The 19,593-nt window shown below is 42.7% G+C and overlaps 1 protein-coding gene across 10 annotated transcripts in view; it reads right to left on the reverse strand.

Annotated features, from left to right (window-relative positions):
• The window catches only part of SEMA5B (semaphorin 5B), a 363,565-nt gene that overhangs the window by 218,124 nt on the left and 125,848 nt on the right, over window positions 1-19,593 (reverse strand). The gene's annotated exons all lie outside the window — the stretch shown is intronic.

Genomic DNA, 19,593 nt, shown 5'->3' on the forward strand with positions numbered 1-19,593 from the left:
CAGCAGCAGCAGAACTTCAGAGAAGGTGCCCATGCTTCATTAGGTAGTTTGGCAGCAGAAGACTAAGGGGAATGTTCCAAAGTGCCCTTAATTAGAGAGTGTGTGCACAGTTAGGAGGAGCGACTGTGCTCCAATCTAAGGGGCTGACAATGAGCTGCCACTGCCTCTGGGCCAAAAATAAAAACTGCCACTGTTACTCAGATACCAAAGTTACATCCCTCTAATTCCTCTTCAGCCTAAAAACAAAAGTGATCTTACCACTCTGGGCCACCCTGGTTAGAGAGTCATGCCTGATCCTCCAATTGGCAACAAGTCTGTGCTTCCCATCTGCACCAGAGGGACCCCCAAAGGCAAGGTTCCTTCTTGGCTCTCACCTTTCCCCTGCAGTGTCAGATTACCCCTCTCCTCCCCACCCTGGCAACCAGGACTTAGTTTGCAAGGACCAAAGGTGGGAATTTCCAAATAAGGAGGAGAGAGAAAGCAGTAGGAAGATTCACTCCACCCCAGAGAGATACACAAGTGATGACAAAACCTCACCTTGTCTTTCTAGAGTTGGTGTGAACGTTTTCTTCTTCCAGTTCAACAACAGCTCTACACATGCTGAACAATGGGTTCTAACTACCGATCATGCTGACCAGTACTGTCTCATAGTTTACTTGAAGTTCCCTGCCTGTCTGCATCCATTTGTTGTCTCATACTCAGATTGTAAGATCCTTGGGGCAAGGGACCATCTTTTTGTTCAGTGTTTGTACAGCATCTAGCACAATAGGGCCCTGGCCCATGACCAGGACTCCTGGATGCTACAGTAATACACGTAAGAACCATCGCTACCTCAGCTCAACAGTCTCCCAAGTTAGAGCTTGTGTGGAGGTAGCCAAAATTTCATTTGACTAGTTTAACACTAATTCAGCTCAGATCTGGAACCTGGGCTCATTCAACCTGCAGCAGGAAATAAGCATGTCAGAAGCTAGACAGTCACAAACAATGACGATTCAGGTTCCTAACTCAAGTTCTATGAAGTGTCATTTTGATTCTTTCCCCAATAGCTAATTCAGAGGCCTGGACTTCTTAAAGTGTGACAGGATTCGCTTAATGCTCATGCTGGCATGCCCCTTAGCACTCCTCCTTGCCCTCTTCGGCAGGAAAAGGCTCTTCAGATAGCCTGACTATTTAATAAAGGAAATTCCTCTGAGAACCTTTGAAAAGAACATATTAAACAGTGTTTGTAAGTCCACTGACAGAGCTGTTATGACACCAGCTACTCTTTGGGTCACAGCATGGTATTTATGCAGGATGTAGTTGAGTAAAAGGTACAATTTATTAGCCATGGGCCTGGTCCCACACATGGACATCCCCTCACTTTGGACCTGAACATTTGCAGCTCAGGCCTCTGCCACCTACACAGACACATAGAGCCACATTCTCTGCAGTTGCAAAACTGAAGTCAACCAAGTTGCATCCATTTACACCAGGAGAAAATTTGACCAATAGAGCTCCACATTACACGAGTCAGAGCTCTGTCTGTCTTAGGTACTTATATCTTAGGTACCCATTCCCATTGTATCTGAGCCTCTCGCAATCATTGCAATGTATTTATTCTCACAACATTCCTGTGAGCTATGTATCATCTCCAATTTACAGATGGAAGAACTGAGGCACAGAGATACCACATGACTTGTCCATGATCAGACAGGATGTCCATGGCAGAGCAGGAAATTGAGCCCAGGTCTCTACATTAGCATCCTAACCCTAGGATCATCCTTCCCATCAAAGGTCACTGCTCCATCATTGCATCCCTGTCCATGGCCCTGTCACATTCTTAATATAGCAGAGACAGATTCCTCAAACTGTTCTCGCCCACTCCTTACTGCCTGGAACTGTCCATTGGCTCTAATCTAGTGCCTCTTTCTAATCCCTGCAGCATATGCTGCCCAGAGGCTACAGAGCCTGAAAGAGGTGAGAAAAAGACTCACTACAGCCTGACGAGGGCTACAGGTATGTGCATTCTATGGTCACGGGAATCTGATGTTGCTTTGCATATGGCCATTCAAAGCCGAGGGTTGGGCCTGAGTATATTCACAGGCTTTTCAGTGGGGAAACTCTACTAATGAACACACATCAGAAAATCTTTCCCACCCCATTGTGTCTCATTCAGAGGAGAGACATTAAGCCAAGGTCCTGATTGGCTGGCCATTAAAGAACCCATGGCGGATTTTCCTCACAGAAAGCGTTGTCAACTCCGGAGTCCTGTCCACTTTGCAAATGTGATAGATGATGGTCTGCCTACTTACACGTCCCCCTGAAACATCACCTGAACACAGCATTCTTCGCTTCCTAAAGGTGTCTGTCTGTCTGTGTGATGCTTTTGCCGGGACCAGGTCAGGAATGCTCTTCAGAACTTCTGTTAACTTAGTAAGTAATCTAGCTAGAAATGTGTTAGATTTCCTTTTGTTTAAATGGCTGGTAAATAAGCTGTGCAGAATGTTTTTATGTCTGTTTGTAATTTAAGGTTTTGCCTAGAGGGATTCTCTATGTTTTGAACCTGATTACCCTGTAAGGTATTTACCATCCTGATTTTACAGAGGTGATTCTTTTACTTTTTCTTTAATTAAAATTCTTCTTTTAAGATCCTGATTGCTTTTTCATTGTTCTTAAGATCCAAGGGTTTGGGTCTGTGTTCACCTATGCAAATTGTATCAAGTCTTCCCCAGGAAAGGGGGTGTAGGGCTTGGGGGGAAGACGTCTCCAAGTGGGCTCTTCCCCTGTTCTTTGTTTAACACACTTGGTGGTGGCAGCATAGGGTTCAAGAACAAGGCAAAGTTTGTACCTTGAGGAAGTTTTTAACCTAAGCTGGTAAGAATAAGCTTACTGGGTCTTTCATGCAGGTCCCCACATCTGTACCCTAGAGTTCAGAGTGGGGAAGGAACCTTGACAGCTCTTAAGCAAAGTAAGCTGTCATGAGATAAGAGGAAAGGTCCTCTCATGGATCGGTAACTGGTTAAAAGATAGGAAACTAAGTGTAGGGATAAGTGGTCATTTTTCAGAATGGAGAGGGGTAAATAATGGTGTTCCCTGGGATCTGTACTGAGACCACTACTATTCAACATATTCATAAATGATTTGGAAAAAGATGTAAACAGTGAGGTGGCAACATTTGCAGATGATACAAAAGTACTCAAGATAGTTAAGTCCAAAGCAGACTGCAAAGATCTATAAAGGGATCTCACAAAACTGGGTGACTGGGCAACAAAATGGTAGATGAAATTCAATGTTGATAAATGCAAAGTATTGCACATTGGAAAACATAATCCCAACTATACATATAAAATGATGGGGTCTAAATTAGCTGTTACCACTCAAGAAAGAGATCTTGGAGTCACTGTGGATAGTTCTCTGAAAACATCCACTCAATGTACAGCAGCAGTCGAAAAAGCTAACAGAATGTTAGGAATCATTAAGAAAGAGATAGATAATAAGACAGAAAATATCATATTGCCTCTATATAAATCCATGGTATGCCCACATCTTGATTACTGCATGCTGTTCTGGTCACCACATCTCAAAAAAGATATATTGGAATTGGAAAAGGTTCAGAAAAGGGCAAAAAATTATTAGGTGGATGGATCAGTTTCCATATGAGGAGAGATTAATAAGACTAGGACTTTTCAGCCTGGAAAGGAGATGACTAAGGGGAGGATATGATCGAGGTCTACAAAATCATGACTGGTATGGAGAAAGTGAATAAGGAAGTGTTATTTTCTCCTTCTTATAACACAAGAACTAGGGGTCACCAAATGAAATTAATAGGCAGCAGGTTTAAAACAAACAAAAGAAAGTATTTCTTTCCACAACGCATAGTCAACCTGTGGAACTCTTGGCCCTCACAACATCCTCTGGCAAAGACTATAACAGGCATCAAAAAACAACTAGATATATTTCTGGAGGATGGTCCATCAGTAAGTATTAGCCAGGATGGGAAGGGCTGGTATCCCTAGCCTCCATTTGCTAGAAGCTGGGAATGGGCGACAGGGGATGGATCATTTGATGATTACCTGTTCTGTTCATTCCCTCTTAAGCACCGACATTGGTCACTGTAGGAAGACGGGATACTGAGTTAGATGGACCTTTGGGTCTGACCCAGTATGGCCGTTCTTATGTCAGTTTCCTTTAGTCACGGATCCAAACTGCAGGCTACCCCAAGCTAACACTGCCAAATCCAAATATTTGTCATTTAAACAAGGAACTGCACTTCAAGTATTAGTCCTAGGTCTCATAAAGCAACGGAGAGAGTAAACCTTTGGAACTGGGTTTATAAAAGAAATGCCAATGCAACCTTAACTGCAACAGCAGAGTCCCGAGGTGGCAAGATAGTGCTGTCAACCTTCAGACTTTCAAACCAGCTCAGCAGTAATTTCTACTTGCTTAACAAAAATAGAGAAACTTTTCTCCTTCATGTCAGGAGACCAGCCTGAGCGTTTTCACGTACGCCCACTTTTGTCTCTCCGTGCAGTACATTACAGAAACATTTCTTTTTGCTCTCTTTATACACTGTGTTCCAAAGCTTTTCTGACAACAGTGAATTAAATCCGCTGTACTGAGTTAATACATGTAGTCAACTCATAGGCAATCATCAATCCCACATAAAGTCATGAACCTTTTACAGAAGCCTTAAGAAGCGTCGTAATGAAAAGGATCAGCGCAAGTCTATTATACTAATGGTGACATTCCCTTTCTCTCCACCCCCACATTGCCCAGGCTCTTTTGCTCTGTTGAAGGCCCACCAAAACCTTTAATGTGTATTATAAACCATGCCACAGTGAAGATGACATCTCACATCCTGAACTGCACCCAGTGTGTGCCCCCACAGCTTACCCAGGCACTCTCTGGAGGGCCTTGTTGCTATGTGCATTGTGTTGCTCCCCTTAGTGTGAGGCAGTCTTGTCCGTGCTTTCTGTGGATCAGCTCCCTGAAACCACCAGCCTCTGGCACCACAAGCACGGACTTCCAGGCTTCCGCAGGCAAGTTCTTGGTGCGTTCCCTGTAAAGTCCAGCCCCTTATCCACTGAACACTCTACAGAGTTACCAGGGCTGCTGTTCCCAAAGGAACAGCACACATCACCTTGTAAGATTCAACTCAGGAACAACATTTTGCTCACCACCCCAGCACTTAAATACATTTGCCATGAAAACCAGTGATACCAAGTCAGAATACTGGAAACAAATGGTTGCATATAAAACAAAATCATAACTTCCTTTCTAGACACCAAACTTAGCTTAGACCAATGGTGCCCAAACTTTTCCAGTCACCCCCACCCCCCAGCAGTAATGGAATCTGTCCACGCCCCCGCCCTCCATTATTGCATAGCCAAGGCTTCCTCAGTAGTGGAGTTTGGGCTGAAGGCAGAGTTGGGGGCAGAACAGGGGATCGGGGAGAAGCTAGGGCTAGAGGCTGAGTTGGTCTGGGGGCACAGAGGGAATGAAGGCGGAGCTGGGCTGCTGGGCTGAGTGGGGCTGGGGGCAGATCTGGCTTGGAGGCAGAGCTGGACTGGGGGCTGAATGGGGTTGGGGGTGGAACTGGTCTGGGGGGGTGGACGGGGCTGGAAGAATGGTGCTCCCTCCGGACCCCGCATTGGGGGCTGGCCCAGGCCTGGAGGAAGAGCTGAATGAGGTTGGGGGAGGAGTGAGCTGGGGATGGAGCTGGTCTGGGGGCAGAGCAGTGCTGGAAGCATGACACTCCCTGTGGGGGCTTACCCAGGCCCCACTGCATGCCCTCCCAAATGTTCCTCCTCACCACCCTAGGGGGCATGTCCCACAGTCTGGAGACCACTGGCTTGGAAGTTATCCACTTGTGTAAAGAAGCTTATCTCACCCAACATTCTCTCCAGTGTTTTCAACCTAGCCTGGCTGAGATCACACTTTCATGAAGAAAGCTTGCTGTCTGTATACTTCCTTGGTAAAGGATGACAGGGTGTCATCTTTGTCCCCCAAATATACTGCAACAAACCGTTAATGTGCACCTCAAGATAGGGTTCTCCTCTCCCTCATCACTGTTTACTTCTAATTAGCCTCTCACAGTTTGCATGATAACTTCCAACTTATCTGTATGTATATTTTACTATATGTTCCATTCTATGCATCCGATGAAGTGAGCTGTAGCTCACGAAAGCTTATGCTCTAATAAATTTGTTAGTCTCTAAGGTGCCACAAGTACTCCTGTTCTTTTTGTGGATACAGACTAACAGGGGTGCTACTCTGAAACTTTTCTCTCTTTGAAGTTCTTACAATTGTTCATTAGCATTTGGTTCAGACTGGTGAGAGAAGACCCACTGTGAAACAAACCATACTTACAGGTTTCAGAGTAACAGCCGTGTTAGTCTGTATTCGCAAAAAGAAAAGGAGTACTTGTGGCACCTTAGAGACTAACCAATTTATTAGAGCATAAGCTTTCGTGAGCTACAGCTCACTTCATCGGATGCATGATGAAGTGAGCTGTAGCTCACGAAAGCTTATGCTCTAATAAATTGGTTAGTCTCTAAGGTGCCACAAGTACTCCCTTTCTTTAAACCATACTTAATTTACATGTAAAGAGCTAGTTAGATAAGCATTTCTTGTCTGACAGAAAACCTGTTTTTCACCTTTGCTGAGGACCAGTCCTGAGACACGGACTTTAAGGACATAGTTTTCAGTGTATATACATAACTCCTTACTCAACATCTGGTACGTGATCATACTGATGACCAGTCTGACACTGGCTTTTATTTGAGACCTCACATGACACTCTTGGATGAACAAAAATGTACTTGCCCGACCCAAGAGCAAACCCTCTGCGTTGCCTCTGCGCCTCTTACCTGGGTGGCATATATTAACACCACATACAGCAATAATAAATATGAACATATGGGCAGACTGGCTGAGTAATGATCCGTGTGGGAGCCAGCACTTTGAAGCTCATAATTTTCATGCATTTAAAAACTGAATCACAACGTTGCAGTAACACTGGGTGTGACGCTTTCTCAGGGTGTCCAGAACTGTACGTCACCTCATTACCCATCTGCCTCAGTGAGAAGAGATTTGTTGGTGCTATGCTGTGTGACAGCTCCCTGCCACCCCAGTTTGTCAGCCAGCCAAACAAACTCCACAGGACTCTGCCAGGGCAAACTTTGCCTTGCAGGTTAATCCTTGACGTACTTCAGCTCCCAAATCCCTTGAAATAGCATTCTTTTGCAGCATACAGCCCCCGACCTTGGATGCCCACAGAAACATCAAGTCCCCTGTCTCCAAAGACACAGAATACACACCAGCCTCTTGGCTCAACCGAGGGTGCACATCTCACTTGAGTATAAACAGCGCAGAGATTAATTTATAATAAAACTAGAACGTGTTTATTAATAAAGAACAGAGTGTTAAGTGATACTAAGCAGAGATAACTGAAGCAGAAAAGGGTTACAAATCACACAAAAGAATAACACTTCTAAAATTACACATGTAACCTCCGCAAGCTCCAAGCTTTGTCTAAAGCGGTTTTTTCACCAATAGTTACTTTTCAGCATCACCAACCCGCATATGCAGGGATCCACCATTCACAGATGCAAACAATGCTGGCCTCTCTGTTCCTTACATGATGGTTAAAGGGCCTCACTCTCCTTATTCTCATAGTCTAGTAAACCTTTGAAATATATTCCTGTGAAGTGCATCTCCAGATTAAGTTCTTCTCCCCTTCTGTTTGTGTTCCCATGACCTGACAACATGCTGTTTTCTCATCCTCCTCAGATGACATTTACCTCAGATGTGAACAAACCACCCACTGTCTTTGGCATGACCCTGCTCAATTTACTTTGGCAGAACAGTGAACAGGCAAAGTAAAATATGTGTGTCTAGGAAAAATTTGTTTCTCAAGTCTACCCCCAAAACATATTTTAGGAATATATTTCCAGCACACATACATAACTTTTTACCCCCCATCCATACATACATCATGCAATGTTCTCAGTGACTGGTGTGTCCACAGTTTTCACTGGATACTACACACAATACTCTACACAGATAAATACTACGATGGCAAGTGTTAAGGTGTAGTGAGGGTGTCAGACCTGATGGGAGTTTACAGAATCGTGGGCCATTTGCCACTGAGGGGCTCTTAGGGTTACATGGGAGATTATGGGTGGCGGTTGCATTTAAAGGATAACATTTTATATTTTCTCCACAATGAGAAAACTCAGCAATATCTGAATGGATTCACATCAAAATAATCAAAAAGAAAATTCTCTTTTGCCATAAGAGAAATTTCATCCAAAATGGTAGTTTTTATAGAAGCACCTGAAGATGCATGTCTGGAATGAAAGTCCCATTTCAGCCTTAATCAAAGATTCACACTGAAACACTAGTAGATAACATATAAGATTTAAAAAAGCAGTGATATTAACATATAAACCCCATTAATTACTGTTGATCGGGAAAATTAGCCCATATAGTATTGAAATAGTCTAATTTGGCGGATGACTCGGGTGATTGGTAGTGGACTCTTCTAAGTCAGACATTCAGTCTCATCAACAAAAGTCACGGCCATCCAATGGATGTTCAACAGCAATACTTCCCTAAGATAACTAAAATGAGATATGCAGTTAGTTATTTACCCTGTTAGCAGCATTCAAAGGATTCCCAATATAAGCACAGGGAAGAAGAAGGGAATCCTGCAGCTACTGAAGTAGCTGAACAGTTAGATCTAAGTGCATTATTTTTCCCCTCTTCACCCTGCAAAGAAATTTATCCTACATAATAACTGGCAGATGGAGTAATTGCCTTACCACGTCTTAGCTTTCAATCAGAAAGATGACAGGGCAATTGCTACCGCCACCAGGTACTCTCCTTTACAGACTTCATTCTCTGATACCTGTGACATTGCACTGTCCCAGCAGTGCCCTTGTTGTGAGCAGCATGATAACAAAGTACAGATAATGACTCCAATTAAGAGGTGTGAATGTCATTCCACTCCCCCTGCTTTCTTCCAGGTCAGTAAGAATGCAGCTGAAAATGACTGGCACAGCAAGTTAACGATAATTCAAATTTAATTTGCTCCCTGTCATCTCTGTTTTTTCTAGAGGCTTTAACAGTTTAATTTAATAGTCATAAGCACTGTCTATATTACCAAGACATAATGTATTTCAGGTCTGGGCTGTTGCTTGGCACAAAATAATAACATCTCACATTTATATGGTGCCTTTCATCCTGAAAAAGAAAAGGAGTGGCACCTTAAAGACTCACAAATTTATTTGCGCATAAGCTTTCGTGAGCTACAGCTCCCTTCATCAGATGCATTACATCGGTTGCATTCATAGGTTGCGAATACAGACTAACACGGCTGCTACTCTGAAACCTTTCATCCTGAAGGCACTCAAAAGTGCCTCAACAACCGTATACCTAAAGGAATCACTTCACCCACTCCTGAAGGGCATCCACCTCCGGGATGGGAAGACTTCTATCCAAATGAAACGGCGAGGCAATTTAAGCAGGTAGAATTTAATTTTCCAAAATAGAATCTGGCCAGGACTCTGAGTTAACACCTTTACTCTTGCAGCAACTCCCATAGTCATAAGTGATCAGAGATTCAGTTTTATGTCTACTCAAAAGACAGAACCTGTGGGGGTACAGTTCCCCCAAACACCATGGCCATCTGCTGTGACCGAGATTTTCCTCAGCTGTCTCCCATCCAATTACTGACCAGGCAGCAGTGCCACTGCTCAGCTTTATAATCTGGTGATAGCCTGAAGTGGTGTAGCTGAAGGCCCCCAAGAGAAAAAAGGTGTAGTGAAATAACTGGTTAGGTTTCTCACTTCATAATTGCTCCTGCTGAATACATGCACAAGATCCTTAATACAGAGTAGGGTCCTGATCCAAGACTACAAGGAGGGGAGGGATAGCTCAGTGGTTTGAGCATTGGCCTGCTAAACCCAGGGTTGTGAGTTCAATCCTTGAGGGGGCCATTTAAGGATCTGGGGCAAAAATTGGGGATTGGTCCTGCTTTGACCTCCTGAGGTCCCTTCCAACCCTGATATTCTATGATTCTATGGAAAGACTCCCACTGACTTGGGATCAGGCCCTAACGGAACAAATCTTGATGTGCCTGTATTAGTGTTACCAGGTACCAGTTTTCCAACTAAAAGACTTTTGACCAGCCCCACAACTGTGGGGGTGAGAGTAACCATTCATGTTTGGATGAGCATCCTGCTTAAGCTTTGAGTGAGCGGTACATCAATCACAACAGCAATCTCTAACATACACATGTAAAGAAAAGGAGGACTTGTGGCACCTTAGAGACTAACCAATTTATTTGAGTATAAGCTTTCGTGAGCTACAGCTCACTTCATCGGATGCATAAAGTGGAAAATACAGTGAGGAGATTTATATACACACAGACCATGAAAAAATACCCATTGTAAGGAGAGTGATCACTTAAGATGAGCTATTACCAGCAGGATAGTGGGGTGGGGGGGAGAGAAAACCTTTTGAAGTGATAATCCAGGTGGGCCATTTATATAAATCTCCTCACTGTTTTTTCCACTTTATGCATCCGATGAAGTGAGCTGTAGCTCACGAAAGCTTATGCTCAAATAAATTGGTTAGTCTCTAAGGTGCCACAAGTACTCCTTTTCTTTTTGCAAATACAGACTAACACGGCTGCTACTCTGAAACCAATACACATGTAAGACATATAACAATAGGGGTTGGTTTTGGAAACTGAACTATATCTCTTTATATTATCCAGATATTCCTTCTTCGTTAAGGTGGAGTTCACCGTATAAGAGCTTCTGTCAGATCTTCCACATCCTTAAGGCCCTGGCAGCAATCAAACTTGCTGCATTCTTGTGGGTTTCCCAGATAAATCTTCATTGCAAGGACACATTTTTGTGATAGTGATCCAAAGACCAAGAGAAGTAGCAGAAAGTGGGTGGGTGGAGAATGAATGTGTTAAATGTAATAAAGATTCTCTCTATTTTCTATCTAGCACATTATCATCTATGTTCATTATTTATTAAAAGCCTTTCATTTATTAAAAGTCTTTAAAGCCTAGTTTAATAACCTGTAATCATTATTTGAATCACAAATTCTGCTTTCATTATTTTTTTAATTTTTTTTGTAAATGAAGCACTGTAGGGCTGACTTTAAATTAAAGATATGCTCAAATGCTCCCCTCCAAGCTTGGCTGTTCCTCGGGTTCCTCCAGCAGGACTGCTCAGCCCACACCCCAGAACCTCTTTCCCTTGAGAGAGGCTTCCTATTCCCTTATTTTCAGATGATATAAAAAGGGGTGATTTCATTATTAATCCTCTCTCTTCCTGAGGGTTTTGTGGATATTTTTAAATTAAGAGTTTAAACCCTAATATTTCCAAGGTGGAATTTGTGTATGTGACAGGTAAGAATATAAAACTTGGATGGAATTGTCTTGCTTATGGGAGACGGTGTGGCTGCAAATCAGAAATCCCACACACACGAGAGAGAGAGAGAGAGAGAGAGAGGTCTAGAACCCTAGCTAGTCAGCTACAAAGGCACAGACCTCTACCACTGAAGCTACAGGAGAATTCCTATAAGGATGAATAGCAGTAGGTCTCATATCCCCAGTGAGGCCAACCACTAAGAGGGCATCATCACTCATACACACAAAACAAAGGACATTATGAGACCTGGATCCAAACCAGAATGAAAAATAAAACAGGAGCCAAATTAAAACTGAAAAGGAGTACTTGTGGCACCTTAGAGACTAACCAATTTATTTGAGCATGAGCTTTCGTGAGCTACAGCTCACTTCATCGGATGCACCGATGAAGTGAGCTGTAGCTCACGAAAGCTTATGCTCAAATAAATTCCTTAGTCTCTAAGGTGCCACAAGTACTCCTTTTCTTTTTGCAAATACAGACTAACACGGCTGTTACTCTGAAATTCACCACTGGCATTAAATGAGTGTATTATGTGGTATTTTGTGTATCCTATTGTGTTTCGCATTTAAAGCCATAGCTCCAGTCTGAAAATGCAGCAGAAAAGTGAAAATGAAAAACAGTTTGGGTGGGGAGGGAAGTTATCCAATTTTTTTCAACCTAACTAGCATCTCAAGGTACTGAAATTTGGAGCAAACATTTCGTAAAACTTGTTATTGTATCTAAACAATTTTGCCCAGCCGTAGCCGTTGACCTGTACGTGGGTAAGACAAGTTACCCATGGAGTTAGCTAGATGGCACTAAAGCATAGTTATGCTTGGAATGTGACTGTCTGGAATACAATACTTGTTGCTGGTTAGAAGTTCCTGGAATAAGTTAAGTATTCAACTTTGTAATGCTGTTGATTTTTTTTCCAAATTGGAGCAAATGGTACTGCCTCTACTTAAAGATTTTTAGTGGCAAGAGGAGAGGGTGCTTTTTAAGTGCTGTCATCTTATTTTAAATCCACTTTGAAGTTTAAAAGTAAAAAAAAAAAGTTTGTCTTAGAAAGAACAAGATGATAAACCCTCTCTTCTCACGAACCAATACACACAAATTATAATCTGCACATAAAATTTAACAATATCACCTAAAAATTCTCATCAAACGCAAATTTTCTTCAGTGATTTATTTGTGCAATTGTGGGTGGGGAGAAAGCACACAAAGCTTTCAAAGCTGAAGATCGAGGTAAATGGTGTGTCAGACTATGCAAAATGAGGGAAGGGGAAAAAAAGGAGGAAGGGACAAACACATTCCCTGGCTGGGAAGTTATTGAATGCTCAGAGCCAAAAAGGACCTAGCAGCTTGGAGAGGAAATTCCTACAAATAACTTACTGATTCAACCCCATTTCCACTTCAAATGTCTCTTCCACTTCGCTAACAGATGAAAAAGTTTCAGGGGTAGATGGAGGATTAGATTGGCGGTTTAAAAGGTTATTGCAGAAAATCAGCTCTAAGGTAAGCAAAGTTTTGCAACTGGTTAGATCCTGTGTGTTTCACACTTGCGTAGAGCACTGGGAATGAGGTAATCACTTAGGAATGTGTGTGGTTGGATAGCCCTGAAAAGAGAGCCGCTCAGTTACCAAAGCTCTGTGCTGAATATTCACGCCACACACACAATCATTTTTCTTGTTAAGTGCCTAGAAGAATGGGAACATTACAAATGCAGTATCTTTTTTGGCTACAAGTTTAGCTACTATAAAAAGATATTAAAAGACACTCCCCTCCCCCTCCACCCCCAAAGCAGATCTGGATATACAGGATTTGAGAAGGAAATAACAGAAGAAAAAAGAAAATAAATTTCAAATCTAAAAGAGGATTTGCCAAACAATAAGAGCTTTAGAAAATGAGGATCTAACAAAACCATAACAAGCATTTTAAGATTTGGCTACATGAAAACAGATCCGCTCCCAGTATGTGGTTGGGTCATATCTGCTGACCTTATATTAACCAAAACAAGCATTTACTTCTGTTAAGACTGCAGTCAGTACAGCCATGGGAAAGCAAACTAGGTTCTAATATCAACAGAACTGTCCAGTTAATTTCTGGTTGTGGAATCTTTCGTACCGGCAACACAATTAAGACAGACAAAAGGAACACAACTTGATTTTCCAATGCCAGGTAGTGTTTGTGGTTACAAATGGCGGTTAAAAACGTAATCTCCCATAACTCAGCAAATTTGTTATGAAAAAAGCATTCAAGGCCTGATCCAAAGCTCAGTGAAGTCAATGGAAAGACCCCAATTCACTTCAGTGCACTTTGGATCAAGCTCTAAGAGAACAAAACGCTGAAGCCACAATACAATTAGACTAGCTTTTCTGACTGTTAGTTGCATTTTAGCAACAAGATTAGATAGATAATCTTCTCTTTGGCTTGGGCTACACTGAGGGGGGGGTGTTTCGAACTAAGACACGCAACTTCCGCTACACTATTCGCGTAGCTGAAGTCGAAGTATCTTAGTTCGACTTACCTGGCCGTCCTCACGGCGGCGAGTCGACCGAGGCAGCTCTCCCGTCGAATCTGCTTACTCCTCCTACCGAGGTGGAGTACAGGTATCAATTCAGGGACTGATTTATCGCGTCTAGACGAGACACGATAAATCGATCTCCAATAGATCGATCACTATCTGCCGAGCCAGTGGGTAATGAAGACGTACACTTTGGGCTAGATCCAACTCCTGCTGAAATCAATGGGAATTTTTCCATTTACTTCAGTGGGTATTGGAAAGAGGCCACTTGTTTAGCTCTGAAGGTTCGGTTTTATGCAATTTTCCCCAGTGGTAGAAAGAAGATGACTCTGCATAAGAATAAATTTCTAAATTGCTGATATCTATGAAAGAAAAAAAAATCACTCACTCAATTACCTGTCTCCTTTTAAAAAACTTAACTCCACACATTTAAACTCCCAAGACTATGCAAGATTCTAGAGCCAGAGGATTTCCGGATGATTAATCAGTAAGATATGTTTAAATACTAACCCATGGTCTCAAGGGAAACAACCAGTCCAACATGTATCTCTTGGCCTGCTTTAGTTCCTCTACAATATACTGTTTAATAAAGGGGTGGGAGGAGAGCCCATCATCTTAAAATCCTCCATTACAGCTCTGAAGACTTAGACTCCAAAGAAGCATTTGTGTGTATGTGCTCAGAGAGATGAAAAATCATTAAGCACATGAACTTTCTACAGCTCGGCAATAGAAAGTGTGTCCCAAGAAAGCCACCTGTTCCATGCCAAATGGCCAAGATGCTAATTTGCAAGGACACATTTAGAAATTTCCTGGATAACTCTGACTAACGTTACAGAACTGGTATCATTTTCCGTGACACAGGAGCATGTGAATGATCCTCTCCTGTCCCCCACACATGCCAATGAGTTATTCCTATAACCACAGACAACCTGCAAGGCAAATAATGAGTTTCAGATGCAGACACCATACTTCAAAGAGGAGTACAATTTCAGTAATATGGACAAGGCACCTGGATCCTTACACAATAAAGAGGCAGTAATAAGCTGTTTACATTTAATGACCAAGTCACCTTTTTCACCTGAAAGGTGCATTTTCTTCCAGCACCATTCTTCACCAAGTCCCAACCGCTTCACAATGAGGAGACTGAAACATGACATACAACTGAAAAGGATAACACATATTGGGCCAGATGATTCTCAGTTGCAGCTACATCAATTGACACTAGCTGAGAATCTGGCCCTTAGCACTTCTGTTTGTGCTTCCCATCAGAGGGTACTGAAACACTTCAAATGCAAACTGATGAAGCCTCAGAACATCGCTGTGAGTTAAGTAACCCCCCTCCATTTCACCTGGGAGGGGGAAAAAGAGAGAGTGAGGTTAAGTAACTTGCTCAAGGTCACACAGTGAGTCGGCTCACCTGTAGGTTAAAACCCCTCTTCAACTCTTTGTTCTGGGTTCTAACCTCAGCCTACATTCAAAATGTCCTTGTCTCTGATGACTGTCTCCAAGCACTTAGAAACAAGGCATGAAACTTTGACCAAGAGCAACTTCCTTTACCTTACACCAGTTAAATTCATTACCTTATTTTAACGAGAGGCACTGTCTTGAATACCCCACGCAGCTACACCCGAGTTTGATCACGCCTAGTATTACTACCTTTAATAGCGCATTGGAGCATTATGGATCTCATCTCCAATGTAAGGCAACTAGGGGATTAAAAACTTCCAAGTGAAATGACATTTTTAGCTTCACATTTGTGCCAATTACACACACTCCTTTGAAAGGAGACAATTAGGGACTACACGTAACAATTATACTAAGAAGTCATTTTCTTTTCAAAGGTCTCATCAAGTTTGTTAATATCCTCTGATGTTGGTGAAATGATCCCTCGTTAACATTTCAATTTATTATTGCTGTTCCATTAATGAGACCACACACAAAAACCCCACCTGTAGTGGAGGCCCATAAATATGCTAAGAGTGAAACTCAGGTAGCCTAATATTGTGTGCATTTTATGAGCACTACCATGTTACAGCTTCATGTCATAGTAGATGGAGGAGTTGAGTTCCACGTAGGTCATTGTGCAAGTGTCTTTAGGGTGAGACCTTCAAATTAGAGGTTGCATGTGGCCATTTAACATCCCAGGGCACTTTCTGCAAGAGCAGGGATTTGACTCGGTGTCACTGACTGAAATTTCCCTCCCCACGCAATTATGGAGAATTGCTGCTTTCACCCCTGAGTGAAAAGTACCAGTGAACATACTCCTCAGGTCAAGCAAGACCTCTCCTAAGGCAAATGCCATTGCTGTACTTGGATTTTCAATTATTAATGTCTCACTTCTTGTCTTCCAAACTTTTTCAAAAGAGGAAAGCAGCAGCTTCTCTCTCTCTATGAGCAAATAGCAAATCACATCACAACGTGTTGCTTCCCTGATTCGAAAGGAAAGGTCCATTCATCACAGGGATGTCTTATCACACAAACAACACTTTTGTCTTCTAGTATTTTTCTCTCTAGTGACTAGTTACAATAAATCCTACCTAGTTTTCTGTGCAGTGCTGAAGGCATCAGGCTCATGCTAAGGGACAGATCTGCGGCCACACTTCCACTACAGGTATCGTCTTGCAAGGAACAAACTTGTTTTAAGATGATTTGCAATTTATTTCCCAGGAAAGCCCAAGCTTAGAAGCAGTATTTGGTTTGCACTGAGGTCCTGCTCCATTGGTGATGAGAGAACTGTATGCTTCATGCTCCTTTTATGCGTTAACAGAAGAAATAATCTAAATTAGCAATTTTTCTGGTGCATTACAAGTGGATTTTAAAAAACTGGATACCTTCAGGAAAATGAAATAAAATGAAACATAAAAAGAAGCCTATTTAATGACAGCACAGACTATCCTAATAAACCTATTTCTTTGATAAGCAGACTCCAACTGTCAGCCTTTTATCATCTGCAAAAATGCATAATGGATCTTCTCTGTTTGCTTACAGTTCCAAACCTTCCTCCCTTCGATCAACTAGCATTTTTGCTCCAGTGCCTACAACAATAATAATTTCTAGCAACAAACTCAGATTCCCCCTCAAGCAGTGCCAATCCAGCCAGGGGCTCATTGGTATCTACAAACGCTGCACACACAGACTGGTGAAAGGTTGTACAATGCTTTTCTTGTCCTGAGTTTTCCTCCCTTTCAGGCAAACTGTCCCCACGGAGGTGGCACACATGCTGCTGAAACAAACACTATATGTTTAATCGTAGCCACTGTGAAAGGGCATTAGAGTCTAGTCTGTGCATTCTGCATTGCCTCCCTACAGCAGCTGCTCAAGTGAGGCAACTTTGGAGGGTTAATTCCCATATTAATGGCTGGCCTTTTCCTCTTTAATGAATCATGGAATCCTGAGCGTGTTTCACTCCTACTTTCCCACATCTCTTTCAATTCTTCTATTGTAAGGAGATAAAGTCATTATTTGGTGGAAAAGGACCCCCATACAGCACATACTTGCAGCACTTTATCTAGCTTCATGATTCAATTGCTCATTTTTTTCTGCTGCGTAAGCATATCGTTAAAAAAAAACAAAAATGTATGGCAAGTTCCAGGAAAACTGCTGAATCGGCTGCTGCCTGTGTGCATTGTTTGCTCTAAACCAGTTAGCCTGCCACATGAAGGAATGATTCAACTGCGATTTTAAACTAGGTTAGTAAAAGTATCTCAGTCCTGATCCTAGCTGATTTCAGATGATTATTTTTCAACTATGGATCTGAGAAAGCAACACTGCCAGATATCATTAATGTAAGGGCACTTTATGCAAAATACAGAGTACCATACCAAGCCACGTGAACCTGAACCACCAACTTTCCAGTTTAGAATCTTTCAGGCACTTTGATGAAGTTCATGTTTTATTTCTTGGATATTAGTGGGACAAATTCTCAACTGATACTTATCAGCATAGTATCACTGAGTTCTGATTCAACTTGAATTAGTGCAAATCAATAGCAACCCCATAGAAGTCAATTGGCCAGATCCTCAAAACAGAAGTCTTTGGAGCTACCCTAATCTACACCAGCTGGGGATCTACTAGCTTCAGACTGAAAGATGCTCAAAAACCTTGCTATTTTTATTTGCATTAACAAACTTAAAAACAAAATTAAATATTTAATCTGTGATAAAATCATCTGGCAGCCATTATAAAACATGCTGATCCAGATTCTCATCACCTGCTGTTTGTCCACTAGAGTAAATCTGTTGAATTCAATGGAGTTCCTTTAACCTCTCATCCACACATTCATGAGATCTAGTCCAAAGTAATACTTTACATGGACTGAATGGTGGTGAAAGGCACTGGACTGATAACTGGATTCCTCAATTAACTCACAGAAAAGGTACAGCAAAGGCAACAGGGACCAAATTCACCTAGTGAAGGCCTTTGATTTCAGTGGGGTTGCATTAGGGATGAATTTGGCCCCAAGGATGTCTGCTTTCCCCAGCACTGCCCCTCACCCTAGCCCAGGAGGGTTCACCTCTAGGACTGAGTGAGTGGCCTGTTTGTTTTGAATACTGCATTGGGAACATTCTTACCTTTGCCAGCGGGTATGTGCCTGTACAGTGAAGTCACTGACTATATGCCACCACCACCATAAAGAGTTACAAAGGGCCGGATTCAGTGCAGAATCTGTGCTGGCATCTCACAGTGCAGATCCTGCTGGATGCCCCCCAATAGTGGGGAACAAGCCAAAGAAGAGAGTGAGGCCTACCTCAGCCTATATACTAGAAATGGTCTTGGACTCCCCTCCCCATCTTACACCATATACAATTCCAATATGGGCTACCTCCCAGTAACCACCACCTACCCACACATACGCCCGCCCACCCACGCACTTCCCCACCCAGGACCAATCCCAGACCATCCTCCAGTTCACACTCTCATTAGTAGCAAGAGACACCATGATCTTGTTATCCACTAGGTGCGCTCAAAGGACTAGTGTCCAAAAGGCAGAAGACACGAGCTACTTGGAGATACACTGATTCAATGCATCCCAGGAGCAGTCTCCTATGGATCTTGCCCCATCCATAAACTCTTAAGTTGTTCCCACCCACAAACCCTACCAGAAAACCCGGAGGCGGAAAGTAGCGGTAACCTCACCTACTATCCCTCAGGGCAGATTTCCCTTTGGAGGGGGCAAAGCCTGGGCTGGCACAGGGAGATATCATTTACACCTCACTGGACCGTCTTTGATGGATCTTGCTGAAGGTTTTGAGAGTTCATAAACTAACGGCTTCTCTTTCCCACATCAGTAGTGTCAGGATGTTACACCGAGGTGTTTGGAGGCAGTATCTGATCTAAAGCTAAAACAAAAGAGCCTATTTCCCCTTATCTGAGGGGGAATCCAGCCTTTTGGAACTACAGTAAGGCAATCAAATTCCTGGCTGAAATCCCAAGATCCAGAAGAAAGCGAGGCTGTAAGATAGACTGTTCTGGAAAAGAGCTGCAATAAAAGGCAAGGTCTGGTGTAGGTCCACAGCACGTTGGAGAGCTCACTAACATGGGAAGCAGTAGTGGCATAATGCATAGAGCTCTGGAATGCAAGTCAGCAGACCAGGCTTCTTATTCCTGCCTCTGCTAGGACCCGCTGAGTCACCTTGGGCACCCCTCTGTTACCTCATC

Source organism: Lepidochelys kempii, chromosome 11, assembly GCF_965140265.1.
Source record: "Lepidochelys kempii isolate rLepKem1 chromosome 11, rLepKem1.hap2, whole genome shotgun sequence".
Taxonomy (NCBI): Eukaryota; Metazoa; Chordata; order Testudines; family Cheloniidae; genus Lepidochelys; species Lepidochelys kempii.